The sequence below is a fragment of the Grampus griseus genome (assembly GCF_964374135.1).
Source record: "Grampus griseus genome assembly, chromosome: X".
Taxonomy (NCBI): domain Eukaryota; kingdom Metazoa; phylum Chordata; class Mammalia; order Artiodactyla; family Delphinidae; genus Grampus; species Grampus griseus.
This window is the reverse complement of record NC_138999.1, coordinates 17,714,862-17,731,840: the sequence shown is the minus strand read 5'-3', so window position 1 is coordinate 17,731,840 and position 16,979 is coordinate 17,714,862.

The window sequence follows — 16,979 nt, the reverse complement described above, 5'->3', positions numbered from 1 at the left end:
ACCAACTTACATTCCCACCAACAGTGCAGGAGGGTTCCCTTTTCCCCACACCCTCTCCAGCATTTGTTATTTATAGACTTTTTGATAATGGCCATTCTGACCAGTGGGAGGTGGTACGTCACTGTAGTTTTGATTTGCATTTCTCTAATAGTGATGTTAAGCATCTTTTCATGACATGTTGTATTTTAATTTTAATCTATCTTTACATTTCCATTTAGACTTCCTCATGGACCAATGGATTATTTAAAAGTCCATTATTTAATTTCCACGTGCTTTAGGTATTTTCCTATTGTCTTTCAGTTATTGATACCTAATTTGATTCTGGTATGGTAGGAGAACACAGTGTGTATGATTTCATTTCTAAATGTGTTGAGGGTTGTTTTATGGCCTAGGATATAGTCTAGCTGGTGAATGTTGAATGTTGAAACATTTGTGTATTCTGCTGTTTTGGGGTGGAATGTTCCATATATGTCAATTAGAACCTATTGGTTGAATGTGTTGTACAGATTTTCTATATCCTTTTTGATTTTATATTAGTTTTTGTTTGTTTGTTTGTTTGTTTTGGCCGTGCTGGCTTGTGGGATCTTAGTTCCCCAACCAGGGATTGAACCTGGACCCTCAGCAGTGAAAGCTCAGAGTCCTAACCACTGGACTGCCAGGGAATTCCCTCTACTAGTTTAATCTGTTGTTGAGAGGGATGTTTTGATGTACCTAACTATAAATTTGGATTTGTTTATTTTTCCATTCAGCTCTATCAGTTTTTGCTTTATATATTATGAGGCTCTTTGGTTTGGTATGTATATATTTAGTATCATTTTGTCTTCCTGGTATAGTGATCCTTTTGTCATTATGTAATTTCCCTCTTTACCTTTTGTGGTTTTATTTGCTTTGAAGTCTTCTTTGTCTTATATTCTTATAGCCACTTCTGCCTGTTTTTGATGTTTTCATGGTATATTTTTTTCCATCTTTTTGCTTTCAACCCATGTATATTGTTGAATTTGGAGTAAGTTTCTTGTAGACAGTATATAGTTGGGCCATGCTTTTGGAGTGATTCTGCCAATCCCTGTCTTTTGATTGTTTTATTTAGCCCACTTACATTTAAAGTAATTATTGATATTTTAGGGCTTAAGTATGGCATTTTATTATTTGTTTTCACTGGTTCTCATTCATTTGTTTCTTTTGTATGCTTTCCTGTGTGTTACTTGACTATTTCTTAGGATTCTAACTTGATTTATTTATAGTGTTTTTGAATGTATATCTGTAATAGTTTTTATAGCAATTTATCTGTGTATCATTATATATATGATATCTAAATCATTATATATATGTGATATCTACTGATATTAACATTTTACCACTTCTAGTGAAATATGAAAGCATACTTCCATTTACCATTTTCTATTACCACTATTATTCCATTTACCATTTCATTTACACTCCCCCCCCTTTTTTTTTTTTTTTTTAACACTCCCCCCTTTTAAATATCATTGTGTTGAGTATCAGGTAGTATTATAATTTTTGTTTTGATTATCAAGTATTATTTATAAAACTCATGCAGATGATAATCTATTTTATATACCAATCTTTTTGTTATTTCCATTGTTCTTTCTTTCTTCCTGATGCTCTGAGATTCCTTCTTTTATTATTTCCTTTTTATCTGAAGAAATTCAGATAAAATTCAGATTGGCTAAAGGAGCCAATCTTTAATGGTATATTTGCTAGTGACAAATCCTTGTAGATTTCTTTCATCTGAAAATATTTTTATTTCCCCTTCATTCTGGAAGGATAGTTTCACCAGATATAGAATTTGAAGTTCACAGTTCTTTTCTTTTGGTGCTTGAAAAAGTTTTCCACTTCCTTCTGGCCTTCATAGTTTCAGATATCATTTTTATTGGTGTTCCTCTATAGGTAATTTGGTGTTTCTCTTGGTGAGTTTTCAAGAGACTTTTTCTTTGTCTTTGGTTTCCAGAAGTTTAAATATGATGTGTCTTTGTGTGGATATCTTTGGATTTATCCTACTTGAGTATCACTCAGTTTCTGATGTCTGTAGGTTTGTGTCTTGCCAAATTTGGGAAGTTTTCAGCCATTATTTCTTCTTATACTTTTCAGCCCCATTCTTTTCTTCCTCCCTTTTTATAACTTTGATGGTAGGAAACTTGAATCCTTTGCCATTGTCTCACAAGTCTCTGAGGTTCGGTTTGTTTTTCTTTTCAGTCTATGTTTCTCTCTGGTTTTCAGATTAGGTGAATCTATTGATCTGTCCTCAAGTTCGCTGATTCTATTTTATATCATCTCAACTTTACTATTGAGCCCATCCAGCAAGGTATTTTGTTAATCTCTTATTGTATTTTTTAATTTTGTATTTCCATTTGGTTCATTTGGTTCTTTTATAACTTTGGTTCTTTGCTGAGATTTTCTATTTTTTCATTTGTTAAAAGAGAATTTGTAATTGATTGCTGCAACATTTTTTTTATGATGGCTGCTTTAAAATCCTTCTCTGATAATTCCAACATCTGACTCATCCTGTTGTTGGTATCAGGTGATTGTTTTTTCTCAATCAAGTTGTGATTTTCTTGCTTCTTGGTATTATGGGTGATTTTTAAATTGTGTACTGTATATTTTGCTATTATGTTAGGAGACTCAGAGTCTTATTTAAATCTTTTATTTTAGTAGGCTGTCACCCTCTTTAGGTTTAGCAAGAAGGCTTTGTTCTACTTTTGTGGCTCTAGTACCAATGACAGTTCAATTTTCAGAGCTTTTACAGTAATTTGGTTTGCTCAGTTTATCTGGTGCCACTGGGGTTCCCACTGGTCTCAGCTGGTGGTGCCTGAGGAGGTGGAAAGAGTTTCTCCAGGATGAGATGTCCAGTTTCTTTTGATGGAAGAGGAGACTCTATCTCAAGCTTGTGGGGATAAGAAGGCTTCCCAGATCGGCTGCTTTTTGTGGCAGCGTCTCTCTTGGTACTGCCTGGCTGGCTTAATAAAGTCTTTAAAGTCTTTTAAAGTTACTTTATTCATCATTTCATTTATTCATTTATTCAGTAAAGAAATACTTATGGGGCACTCACTATAGGCTAGTCTCTGGAATTTTTGTGATTCTCCAGTTGTTGACAGATAAGAATTCTTAAGTATTCTTAAGAATTACAATCCCACATTTGAAGTGGTTGTGGGAATGTAAGATCTTAATTAATTTTAATCAGAGTTTAAATTTAGCTAAAGCTCAGAAAAAAAGGTCTTAGTTTAGTTTTCAGAGGTATAGCTAAGTGAGAAATGTAACAAGGGAACGCTTGACTCAAAGGTGTTACTCAATTATATGTTTTGGACTCTTTGTTTTACACTGTCAATCTAAGTATTTATTTTTCTTTTAATGTATTTCATTATAGAAAATTCTACTCGTCTTTCAAGACTATATTCTGCCTTTTCTGATTCCCACTCGGTTGGACTTGTCTTACTATGCATTTGGTTCTATAGTGATTGCAAAAATGGCCCCAAGCCTTCACTCCTCCCTGCATCCACTCTTTTTGCACTGACACTTTGCTGCCCCTTCTATCAGGAGTTAGAGCCCATATAATTACCCCATAAATCTGAGTTGGCCTTGTGACTTTCTTGGTGAAAGTCCTTGGCGAAAAGGATATAGTGGGAGTGACAGTGGTCCAGTTTCAAGCTTAGGCCTCAGGAGCCCTTATGCACTTCTTTTTTTCTCTGCCCCTTTCCATGAGAAGTATCTTGGGCTAGGCTGCTGGAGGATGAGCAAGCACAGGGAGCAGAGATAAGTGGTTCCCACTAAGACTTTCATAGACCATAAATAGCTGGCTTGCAAGTTGACTTCATGTCCATCTCATCAGTAGATATGAGCTTTTGGAGAGTTGGAACTATTCCTTTCAGTATCCTTTGAGTCTGGGAAAATGTCAGGTACATAAGTAGTTGGCAGAATGCTAATAGAAAGTATAAATAAACAAATAGTCAACATTGATGAGTTGAAGACCAAAACGAGGCAAAACAAATGTGTTGTTGCATAATAATTTATTGCAAATATAAGATTAATTTTTATTGGAAAAAAAGGAATGCTAAATTATGTGATTAAACTCTGAGACTATTTAAAATAAATGCAAGTTTTTCAACTAGATTGAGTTGGCATATGGTTCTTCTTTGGAGAACTTAATTAGAATTAAGGAAAGGGCTTCCCTGGTGGCGCAGTGGTTGAGAGTCCGCCTGCCGATACGGGGGATATGGGTTCGTGCCCCGGTCCGGGAAGATCCCACATGCCGCGGAGCTGAGCCTGTGCATCCAGGGCCTGTGCTCCGCAACGGGAGAGGCCCGTGTACCGCAAAAAAAAAAAAAAAAAAAAAAAAAAAGAATTAAGGAAAGACCATCTCTTTATTTCTCCAAAGAATGTGTTATCTTCCTTAAATAATATCTGAAAAGTAGAGGGAGAGAAGGAAAAAGTATTGTTTAGCCCTGATTTAATGAAAAACCTTTGTTTGGAAAATTCTTTTTAGCCTTGCTATTATGCCTTTTGATTTGTTTATGTTTTAAATTTGCAGTAATTAGCTAATCTTGGCGATATCCTTGTGAATAGCAAGAGCTATTGCCCACATTGCACAGCCAAGCAACGTATTTAAACACAAATAAGAACTCTTAGTAATACAAAGACTACTTAGAAAGGAAGGCCTTGATGCTTTGCCATGATATGAGAAAAGAGGGAATGTAGTGTCAGTTTTCTTAGAAATTTGTCACTGGACAATTTCTTTCCACTGTATTTTTGTTATGAGAGGACTTAATTTCCTACTGACATTTTTTTTCAGGAACAGTTCTAGATCATTTCAGTAACAGAGGATTATAACTTGGTGGTGGCTGCAGAGGCCTTTTTACTGCAGTGAAAGAAAAAGAGTAATAGGGAGTCAGAACATATTAATAAAGGGTTTGGGAATAACCAAGAGATAGAAAAGCTGGAGAACAAATCTTTTTTCATCATATCTCTTTTCTATGCACTCCATAACCTCCGTATTTATTGTGTTCTCTGAAATGTAGTGCTACATGTGTAATTAAGAATGGGTTCTACATATGCTCTCTACTTGCAAACATGCAGTCGCTACCATGGCAACAGCAAAGGAACCAGCAGAAGAGGCACTCTCTGATTAATGTAATTACACAGCAAGCTCTATAATACCCTTAAACACCATTTATTTCTGCATGAAGAAGACATTAAAAATGGGTATTATGTTCAACAAGTTAACATCCCCAAATTCTTTAGGATCACATGATTTTTATGTCATGATTAAGATAATATTTATCTTGTTCATTCAAGATCATAGCCTAGGAATAGCTGTTGTGTTTTAGTTCAATTCAATTCCTCAGAATATTTGCTGAGTGCCAACTATGGGGCAGAAGCTATTTAGACCTGTAAATGTTACAACCGTGTGTATGATATAATCCCTGCTCTGGAAGACCTTACAGTCTAACACACCCAGACTGTTACCAAGCAAATATGATTTTTTAAAACATGGAATGTTGCAGTAGACTGGAAAAACACTATTAATCCTTGTGAGTTGTCAGGGCATGTTGTATCAGTCAGGGTCTCTGCTGAAAACAGATGGCACACACAAATTGGGTAATCTGAGAAGAGTTTAATAAAGGTACTATTTACAAGATGTGGGCAGGGTACAGGGAAACCACAGAGTTATAGGAGATGGTCACAGCAAGGTACCATCAACACTGAAGGGACAAGGGAAGAAGAGACAAGGGAACCTGGAGAGAAAGATAGTTTGCATGATAGAAATTGTGATTTTCAGTTGAGGAGGTGGCCAGCCATAGTGACCCTATAAAGAGAGAGGAATAAGGAGAGTCAGAGGAGTAAATATCTGGACTTTTTTTTTTTTAACTTCTTTATTGGAATGTAATTGTTTCACAATGGTGTGTTAGTTTCTGCTTTATAACAAAGTGAGTCAGCTATACATACACATATATCCCCACATCCCCTCCCTCTTGATCCTCCCTCCCACCCTCCCCATCCCACCCCTCTAGGTGGTCACAGAGCATTGAGATGGTCTCCCTGTGCTATGTGGCTGCTTCCCACTAGCTATCTGTTTTACATTTGGTAGTGCATATATGTCCATGCCACTCTCTCACTTCATCCCAGCTTACCCTTCCCCTTCCCTGTGTCCTCAAGTCCATTCTCTACATCTGTGTCTTTATTCCTGTCCTGCCCCTATGTTCTTCAGAACCACTCTTTTTTTTTCTTTTTTTTTTTTAGATTCCATATATATGTGTTAGCATATGGTATTTGTTTTTCTCTTTCTGACTTACTTCACTCTGTATGACAGACTCTAGGTCCATCCACCTCACTACAAATAACTCAATTTCATTTCTTTTTATGGCTGAGTAGTATTCCATTGTATATATGTGCCACATCTTCTTTCTCCATTCATCTGTCGATGGACACTTAGGTTGCTTCCATGTCCTGGCTATTGTAAATAGAGCTGCAATGAACATTGTGGTACATGAGTCTTTTTGAATTATGGTTTTCTCAGGGTATATGCCCAGTAGTGGGATTGCTGGGTCGTATGGTAGTTCTATTTTTAGTTTTTTAAGGAACCTCCATACTGTTCTCCATAGCGGGTGTATCAATTTGCATTCCCACCAACAGTGCAAGAGGGTTCCCTTTTCTCCACACCCTCTCCAGCATTTATTGTTTGTAGATTTTTTGATGATGGCCATTCTGAGTGGTGTGAGGTGATACCTCATTGTAGTTTTGACTTGCATTTCTCTAATGATTAGTGGTGTTGAGCATCCTTTCATGTGTTTGTTGGCAATCTGTAAATCTTCTTTGGAGCAATGCCTATTTAGGTCTTCTGCCCATTTTTGGATTGGGTTGTTTGTTTTTTTAATATTGAGCTGCATGAGGTGCTTGTAAATTTTGGAGATTAATCCTTTGTCAGTTGCTTCATTGGCAAATATTTTCTCCCATTCTGAGGGTTGTCTTTTCATCTTGTTTATGGTTTCCCTTGCTGTGCAAAAGCTTTGAAGTTTCATTAGGTCCCATTTGTTTATTTTTGTTTTTATTTCCATTTCTCTAGGAGGTGAGTCAGAAAGGATCTTGCTGTGATTTATGTCATAGAGTGTTCTGCCTATGTTTTCCTCTAAGAGTTCAGACCTTTCTTTTTTACTGCCCTCTGATCTTCTGCTGGTGCTCCTTCTGTGGCCTGAACAGGAAGCCAGAGGGTGAGGAAACCTATTGACATAATTTATATAGTTCAGTCTCCCAGAATACAAAGCAGGTAGAGAAGAGTGGAGAGTGGATCTAGGGAGGGATATGGAGAAGGAAAATGGAGGATATCCAGTATACATATACATATATATGCATACTCACTAAAGGCACACACACACACATCCATACACACATATCCCAGATACCTATATTTGTATAGCCAAACTTTTATATCTGCATATAGTGTCTATATCCCCTCCTCATTTTGCTGAGAATGTCTCCAGATATTTTTATATTGGCACAAGATCCATGAGGTCTGAACTCATTTCTGTCTCTAGCACCATGTAATAGAGAATGAATTAATTTTTAGATGAAGATGAAATTTCAATAAATGTGACCCCATGCATCATTTTTCTCTCCAAGTGACATATGGACTGAATTACACGTTGGGTATCATCACCAAATATTTCTAGACCATGTCCCCATGAGAATATGCCACCATGGGAAGAAACCTGAAATGGGAGTTAGGAGAGAGTCATTCAACAAGCAATTATGAACATGTACTGAGTTTCTGAGTTTGCTTCATCGACTCAGCTAAAGGGAGGCACCAGCATGAGACCACAGAACATGAAGAGTAAGAGAGCTTGGGATATCTCTTCCCTGTTCCACCCAGCTTTGTGCCTTGGTTCTGGCTGTGGTTGAGTCTCTACATGACCACAGCTTCTCCTGGGTGTCTCCTCCTCCATGGTTCCAACTCTCAGTGGTTTCTGTAATATTATTTCCTCCCCTTTCCCCTTCAATCCTAGGGTTGGTAATGGCTTCCAGCCATGACCCATCTCTGGATACCTGAACCTTCCTTGTTGTTTCCCTTAACTCCACTCACATATCTGAAAGTAGTCCTTTATGAAAATCTCCTCATTGAATCACCTGAATAGAATTCTATTTCCTGCCAGAACCCTGACTGATACACTTCTTTATTAGAAATGGTAGCTAAAACTACCATGCAGTTGAAAAGTTATGAATAACTATATTCTTTATATAGGGATGGGAACAGTATGACAGGAAATCAGGCTTCTTTCCTGTCCATAGTCCTGAATCTTAATGCCAAGAAAAAGAGTTTTCCCTCCTCTGTAAAATTTATAATATAACACAAACACAGCTGACTTACTGGTTCCTGGGATATCAAGGATGCTGTAAGCTATTCATGCATACTCTTATCAAGACTTATAATGTGAGCAATATGTGACCAATTAATTTTGCTCATTATGTACTACTTAGTAACACAATAAAATAATAAAAAAGAAAATGTTTGTGATACTTTGTTCCAGGTAATATACTGATATTTCATAGAAGCCAAAGATAAAACTACTCTTGTAGGGTAATTCCTCTCAAAGGCAAATTGATTCTTCTTGAGCATCAAGCATAGATCCCATTTTCCCTTTGATTAAATCGTTTTTTTAACTCCATGGTGGTGATATGAACATTATGCTTTCACTCTTGTTTCCTCAGAGAGGAAATCCTCTAAAACTTGTTGATCTACATGAGATTCCCAGTGTTAGTAAATTAGGTTGGCCTCAATGAAACAGATTTCCTGTCATAAGGCTGACATCAGTGTCAAACTAACCTGATATGGGGTTGTTGTCTATCAAGACAGTGACATCAGTGTCTCCTCATACCCTTACCTCATTAGAAGAGAAGAAATTAAGTCCCCAAATGGTGGTTATACAGCTAGTTAGTTGGTGAGCAAGGGCAATGACTCAGGGCTCCTAACTGCTAGCTCAGCATCCTCTTTCATACCTAGAACCTGCACAGAACCCAGACACTTAGAACTCTGAGAAAGCAATCATTTTACCCTTCAGTCCCATCCCATTGCTTGGTTAACTTGTTTTACAATGCTTCTTGAAATATGCAATTCACTTCCCAGTGCTGCTATTATATTTCTGTGTGGCTCTCCCTTACGTTGATTCAGATCTGTCTTCCTGAAGCTTTCACCCATTGGTCCAAGCTCTGTCCCTTGGGGTCATAAAGAACAAGTCAAATCCAACTTCGGTGTGACACTTATTTAGGTATTTGAATTCAGTTAAATATGTGTTATCAAATGTGTTTCCCTTGCCCCCATGTTCTGCAGAGCTCAATAGCCAAATTCGTTAAAATGTTTACCATGTCATATGGTTTTGGGTATCTTAACCTCCAGTCTGTTTATCTCTATCCCCAAGCTCAAAGTGTGTCTCCAAGCACTTATTAGTGGTTGTGTTAGCTGTGGCTATGAGTAGGCTGCTATTTCTGTCCTTTGCTGGGGGAGGTGCTATTTTGAGAGTGAATGTAGATATTTAACACTGTAACTTCACAATGCTAGAAGAAAAGGTCGTGGTACTGAATGGAGGCTATGAATGGAGAAAGAATTATGGATCCTAGGAGCAAATTGCTAATACAACCTTCTATTTCCAGTGCTGAGATTGAAAACAAACAAACTATATATATACACACATACATCTATCTATGTATCTATGTATGTGTCTATCTAGATGTGTGTATATACAGAGAGATAGATAGATAGATGGATATAGATATAGATATATGGCAGGGATGTCAGCAGGATAGTTTATGGTTTTTCTTCCTGTCACCAGCCTCTTTCATGAATTATCATGCTCATTAGAATGACTGTAAATATGAAACAAATAAACAAAAACCCTCAACTGAGCTAAAACAGGTGATGATGAGACCATAATTTCTGAAGCTTCCTGAGCACAGTCCCATAAAGAGTTAACAAGACCAGAAGGGGGAGGGGAAGGGGAAGGGGGAAAAGATAACAACTAGTAAGGGGCAGCAAGGTATTTAGTCCAAATGAAGCTATTATTTTTTTCAGATGATAGATAATTGTTTTATACAATGACCTTTTTACCCTTGCTTTTCTTAGAGTTTTACCTTATAGTTATGTTTTCTTTTGCCTGTTTTTGAACTTTAAATAAATGGAATCATACGGCACGGCATGATGTCTTTTCCAACTTCCTTCATTCTCTGATTTTTATGTTTTAGAAGTTCATCCATGTTGTGATGTGTAACTCTAGCTGATTCATTTTTACTGCTCTGTAGTATTCCATTGTATACATACACCATAATGTATTTATCCATTTTATTAGTGAAGAACTTCCGGGTTAACTTTTTGATGATATGAGAGCACATTTGCTGCTATAAACTTATACATGTCTCCTGGTACACATGTACAAGAGTTTCTCTAGATTAGTCCCTTTATTTACTTTTATAATTTTTAATTTTTTATGTTGAAAAATTTCAAACCTATGGGGAAATTGCAAGAATAAATTAATCTATATTCATAATTGTTATTGTTTACAGAATCATTTGCAAAGAAATTATAGACGTGATATCTCTTGACCTAAAAATACTTCAGCTTGTGTCTCCCAGGAATAATACATTCTTTCACATAACCATGATACAATTATCCAATTTGGGACATTTATCATTGATACAATAGCATTATCTTATATACCATAGTCATTCAAATTTCTTGAATTGTTTTATCGATGTTCTTTAATGCATTTTATTTTTCTGATCCAGGGACACTTGTTGCGTTTATTTGTCAAGTCTTTTTAGTCTCCTTTCATTAAGAACAATTTTTCAGACTGAATTTTACCTTCAACAATGTTGATTTTTTTGAAGAGTAGAGGTCAATTGGTTTGATAACTATTCCTTACTTTGAGTTTGCCAACTATCTCATCATGATTAGATTAAAGTTAGCTCCTTTCTTTTTTAAATTCTCTTCTTCCAAGTTTTAAATTTTATGTGCGAAATATTTCTAACAAAGGGTCCTCTAAATTCCTTCTTGAATTATGTAAAAATCCAAATATGCTGTAGATGTCTAATTAAACAAGAGTGAGTACTCCTAGGTTACTTGAATTATTCTCATTGACATGTTAGCTCTAGAGAATAAAGAGAAGCAAAATGAATTTTTTTTTTTAGATTTAGTTTTTAGATTTTTACATGTGCTAAGTGATTTAATTTTCTGGAGACCCCTGATTAAGAATTTATTCCTACAATATATATATTACAAGATGATGCTAACATAGTGACCACGTCCTAGCAAAGGCCCAGAAATGAAAAGACACAATAATTTTCTAGTGCAATTGCTTACTTTACCTTTTATCAAGCCCAAGAGCATTTCTTCTTCAGCCCTAATCATTATCCTGAGAGTTGGAATTTATTCACAGTTCCTAATTTGAACTGGAATTCTATTTCAGGGAGTTGTGTTTTTAGTTTGTTATGTACTGTTAGATAAACTATTCACTCCATTTTAATTCAACAGATATTTATTTAGTATCTACTGTGTGACAGGCAATATGTTAGGCACTAAGGGGAAAATGGTGAAAATGCAGCATTTTTCCCTTCAGGGGTTCATGGTTCAATAGGGGAGTCATATATCTATATAAATGATAGTATAATGAGATAAGCACCTTAACAGCATTATGAATGAAGTGTGGTGGGAGCTTAGCATAGGGAGCAACTAACTGTTCTGGAGGAGCATGAGGGTTGACTTTTGAGCTAAGTCTTTAAATATCAGTAAGGGATCCCTACACAGAAAAGAAGGGACAGAGACTATGTGCTAGACACAATTCTAGATACTTTGGGGGAAGTCTTAATCTAACAAAAGAAACAGACATAGATGTAAACTGTAATATGATGCAGTCCTACTGTTCTAGAAGCACAGAGTGCAATGAAAGGACTGAGATGTAGAGATATAGTCTGACCTGGAGGAATGCATGTAGAGGGGAGTGCATCTCAACTTTCATGTCTACAAACAAACTTCCTGTACAAAAATCTCTTTTTGTGTGGTCTAGAATATGACACAGGTCAGTAAATTCCCTCAAAGAAAGTTGACCAGACAGCAAAATTCTATGTGGATTACAGGATATTAAAAAATCCATCAGTTCTACATTTTGGTGTGTGGGAAACACTCACTGAATGTCTTCCTCCATTAAGTTGTCATAGATGTCATCAATCCTAAGAATTAGATGAAGGGTCCAGCTAGGTAGTTTTATTTACAGTCCACTAGAATAAAAACATATTATTATGTTCTTGTCCGGTTTAATAGAGACAACTATAGGATTTGTTTGCTTTGAAAATCATTCGGTCACAATAATTACCCTCTATTTATTAAATAAACCAGATTGCTCACTTCATGCTCAGCTTTCTCAGTTTTCCTCTTATAAGTGCCTTATCATAATCTATGAATACTTTTTAAGCTCTAAAAATCTTATTCTTACATGATTTTAAGTTCCTGTCCTAAAAGTAACCCTCTTCCTAGTTAATAATGCCTTATTTCAGACAAAGCGCGAGAGAGGCATGGACATATATACACTACCAAATGTAAGGTAGATAGCTAGTGGGAAGCAGCCGCATAGCACAGGGAGCTCAGCTTGGTGCTTTGTGACCGCCTGGAGGGGTGGGATACAGAAGGTGGGAGGGAGGGAGACGCAAGAGGGAAGAGATATGGGAACATATGTGTATGTATAACTGATTCACTTTGTTATAAAGCAGAAAATAACACACCATTGTAAAGCAATTATACTCCAATAAAGATGAAAAAAAATAATGCCTTATTTCTATTAGAGTTTGGTAGTCTAGTCAAATGTACTTACACATCGTCCACCCATTTACTCATCAACTCATCTATTCATATCATTACTAATCTTTGCACATGAGATAGCATGGAGAGCTATCCTCAGGCTGTAGCAAATCTAGGAGAACAACCTGACCCTTTTAGGATGAATCCCACATTTGTCAAGATAGCTTAAGGCGGTGGCCTTCCTGATCAGTGCTAAAAACCACCCTTGTGTTCATAAACAAACCACCCTCAGTCACCAGCCTTTTCATCATCAAAGCAAAATGGGCTAAACCACCTTTTCCCCTTTCATACACATCCCTGAAACCACTTGTCACCATTTTTGACATGTTGTCCCCTTAATGATTTCCCTTAATATTCATTGTAAACTGATTTGATCAGAACAAAAATGCATGGAGGCACAAGGCAGGGTTTGCCTTCACATTTCCAAGTCCCTGAGTGAACTGTATACCTGCAACTATTCCTTCATAAGCATTACAGAGCACTTAGGCATGGGTATACTGAAAAGAGCAAGCTGGTCTCTGCTCTTACGGACTCCCAGTTCTAATAGGGGAAACCCAACTTTGATAGACTTATTCTCTGAGGATTATGAGAGCAGAGAGAAAAAGAGCTTGTGACTGGGGAGACTAAGCTTTGCAGAAAGAGCAATTGACCTGGAAGAAAAGGAGAGTACACAAAACTTAATATCCTCCTATGAAATTCATGGTGGTGCAAGAGGGTACAGGAGTTAAACCTACTAGATATGCATGGCAAGATTATATTCTGAAACATTATCCTGTGTTTCTTTCCCTACTATTTCCTGCTGCTCAAACCGATCACTCATTCAGATAAAGGTAAAGGTATTCCTAACAGATGCTGAAAGAACATAATTTGCAGAAGTGACTGGGATTTTATGGCACAGCCCCCACATTCTCTCCTTCTTCCCTCCTCTCCCAGTAGGCAGCTCTTAACCAATGACTGATGGCATGAGAGGATAAATATTCCAACGCCCTTGTCCCTCCCTTGAGGGGGAAAACTGTGAGAAGTGACCTCCATTGTCTCCAGGGGTAGAGTCTGGGATAGAGCCAAAGATACCCTCTTACAGGACTTAGCTTAATATTACACCCTTGCTTGGCCTCCTTCCTTTCTGTATTCTAATTTCTTATTCCTCTACTGTTTTTTTAGGGGAACATGTCCTAATAAATTACTTTCACACAAATCCTCATCTCAGGGTCTGCTTCTGGAAACCCAACATGAGAGAATATTCTATACTTACTGCTATCAGGGTACAGTTACTTCAAAAGAAATACAAAGGGGAAAGAAAGGAGTCAATGCTCAGCTTTTTAGCCTCAAAACAGCTCCCAGAAGAGATGATAATGTTGAGAGTAAAAAGTTTTGAATTGAATAGTATCAAAAGTCAGAGCCTCAAAGGATTCAGGAGGCAAAGTTTATGACATAAATAGAAGACATGAAAAAATACAAAGTGAGTCAAGTCAGTTTTTCCCACCTGCTTAAATTAGATAGGTTCTCACAGACTGGTGTAGAGGAGTGGAGGATCAGGAGATGCAAATATTGAGATAGATTTTGGTGTGTGTCCCTGAGAATGGATCCTTGGGTCTCATTTCTGAGAACTGCTCCTCAAACCCCCATCCCAGGCCTCTCCCTGAGAGGAATGGTGAAGGAGCTGAGTGGAGAGAGGGTAAGGAATGTGTGGGGCTGTATGGTCATGGGAAGGAGGGCACAGATTTCCCTGCATATCCTTGACAGTTGGAGACTAGAGGGGAATGAGAATGCCTCAGAATCTACTAGCAGAGCTAGAAGATAAAGACTAGATAAGTGGAGCCTTAATTGTCTCAGTAGATTCCAACTTGGATAGATTATGACACCTGAATATCACCCACACAGTGATACACCATGGCTTTTCTCCTGGAGTGGGGTAGAAAATTTTGGTGTCCCATACCACATTCTCTTGTCTATCCTCAGATATTAACTGCAATTCCGGTAGATGGTTCTTATACAGTCAGCAGGCTACCCCACCTTACTGTCTTAGGATGTTTTCTGAAGATGTAGGGGTTTTCTCAACCTGCATATGCAGGGTAGTGCAGAAGTACAGGGCAGTAAATGCCTCCAGGGGAAATTCTCAACCAACGTGGAGTGAGAGTTGGAGGATAAGTGTTCCAACACCCTATTTTTCAGAGGCAATTATGGATTGCATTCTAACCAGCGATTAAGGGGTTGCAGTGGGATAGAGACCCAGTTGCCAACAGCTCAATAAAAAACTCTTTACTGGTTTTTCTTCTCCCATGTCTCTCTTTGCTCTCTCATTGTTAGTTTCCAAAAATACACCTCATATAAACTACCAGAATCCAATTCCTCATCTCAGATGCTGCTTTTAGGGTCACCCAAACTAAGACGTGTGGAAAAGCAGTAAGGGAAGAACTCTTATTTGGCTGAGAAAACCCTGAATTGAGTGACTTACCTTAAATTAACAAAGCCTAACTTTTTGCTATCAGCAGAATAAAGTTTCAAAGTAAGAATTCAGTTATAGAGAAATAGAAGTTATTTCTCTGTTTCTCAAAAAGCCTACGTCAATTTGTAGTCTGTAACTATCTTATCCACTATACATGCTAGTTGTCACTGACAAGCCTATTATCTCTCTTTTTGAGGAGAATCACCTGACTCTAATCTCCAGACTGAGGGAAGGCATCTTGGTGAAGAGCATCTTGGGCTGGAAATGGACATATGGCTCAAGAGCTGCCAACCCTGGTTTGCTGGCTAGTAATATATGAGGAGATCTGTGGCCAAAAACTGTACCTAGAAAAGTAATGACAATTAAGTGGGTCAGTCATAGGCTGTACCTTTGGCATCTGAGCTGGAATAATGGAAAGTATCAGACAATTTCTAGTAGAAAGAGAGAAAAGATATATAGAAAGATAAAGAAAGCAGGGAGTGAAAAGAATAGTGGTGGAACACTATTGCAAAGTTCCATAGAATCTTGCTGCTTAAGGGTAGACCAAATGGCTTGATGCTTTACATCCTGAGTGGCAGCTATCCCTAGTTTTGTGTGAGATTCTTTTCTGCTACATTAACTCATAAAGTTTTACAATAAACCCTGAATACCTTAGATGGATAGAATTAGTCTCTGTTTCCTGTAATCTAAAGAGTCTAACATCACCTGTGTCCAAGGAATTGCAAGTAGTTCAGTAAGGGGCTGAAATAAGAGACAAGATGTATGACTGGAGACCTAGGCAGTTAGAATAACTATCTTGAAGATAATAGGTAGATAATGAAGAATTTTAAATGAAGGAATGCTTCCCTCCAAATTCCCGAATGGTGAATTGAATATTTGAAAGTTGAAAGATTGGAAGTGGAGAGAGTAGTTTGGATGTTTTTTTCTATAATCAGGGCAAGAAAAAATGAAGGCCTGAAGCTGAAGTTACAGCATGTTTGATTGGGAAATCATGAGATCAGTTTTAGACTCTGTGAGTTTGAAGTCCTTCTGGTACTTTCAGATGATATGTCTAGAGACTGTTGGATTCATGGGTCTGAAACACAGGAGAGATATCTGGGCTTGTGACATAGATGTTAGTCATTAGTATTGGTTGAAGCCATGGCTGAAGGTAGAACCTCCCCAAAAGATTATCCAGAGTGAAAAGAAAAGAGGACAGAGTGTGGATTTGTGGCAACAGCAAAAACTAAAGGGGAGGGAAGAGGAGGAGATACTCGTAAAGGAGATTGAAGAGTTGCCGGATAAGTAGAAGGAAAGAGTTGCCAGATAAGTAGAAGGAAAGAGTTGCCAGATAAGTAGAAGCACCAAGAGGTGCTCTCTCTATGAGTTATATCAAATGCATACATCTGTTGACTGAATAAATGTCCCCGATAAATCCTTGGAAAGTATCCTCTGGAATTTATAATTATTTGCATTTATTTGGTTAAAAATATATAAATTTGCCTTTGTAATACTTGGTAGACATATTAAATGAGTCCAATGCAAGACAGGAATGAAACACAAGCGTTGCTTTTCTACTCACACATAGCGGTATATGTGCTACACTTTGACTCACAGCTCAAATGGTTGCTTCATCATTACAGTCCATGTGCCCATCCTATACTGTCTGTTGCCACAAGTAACCACATATTCACAGCATCCACTTAT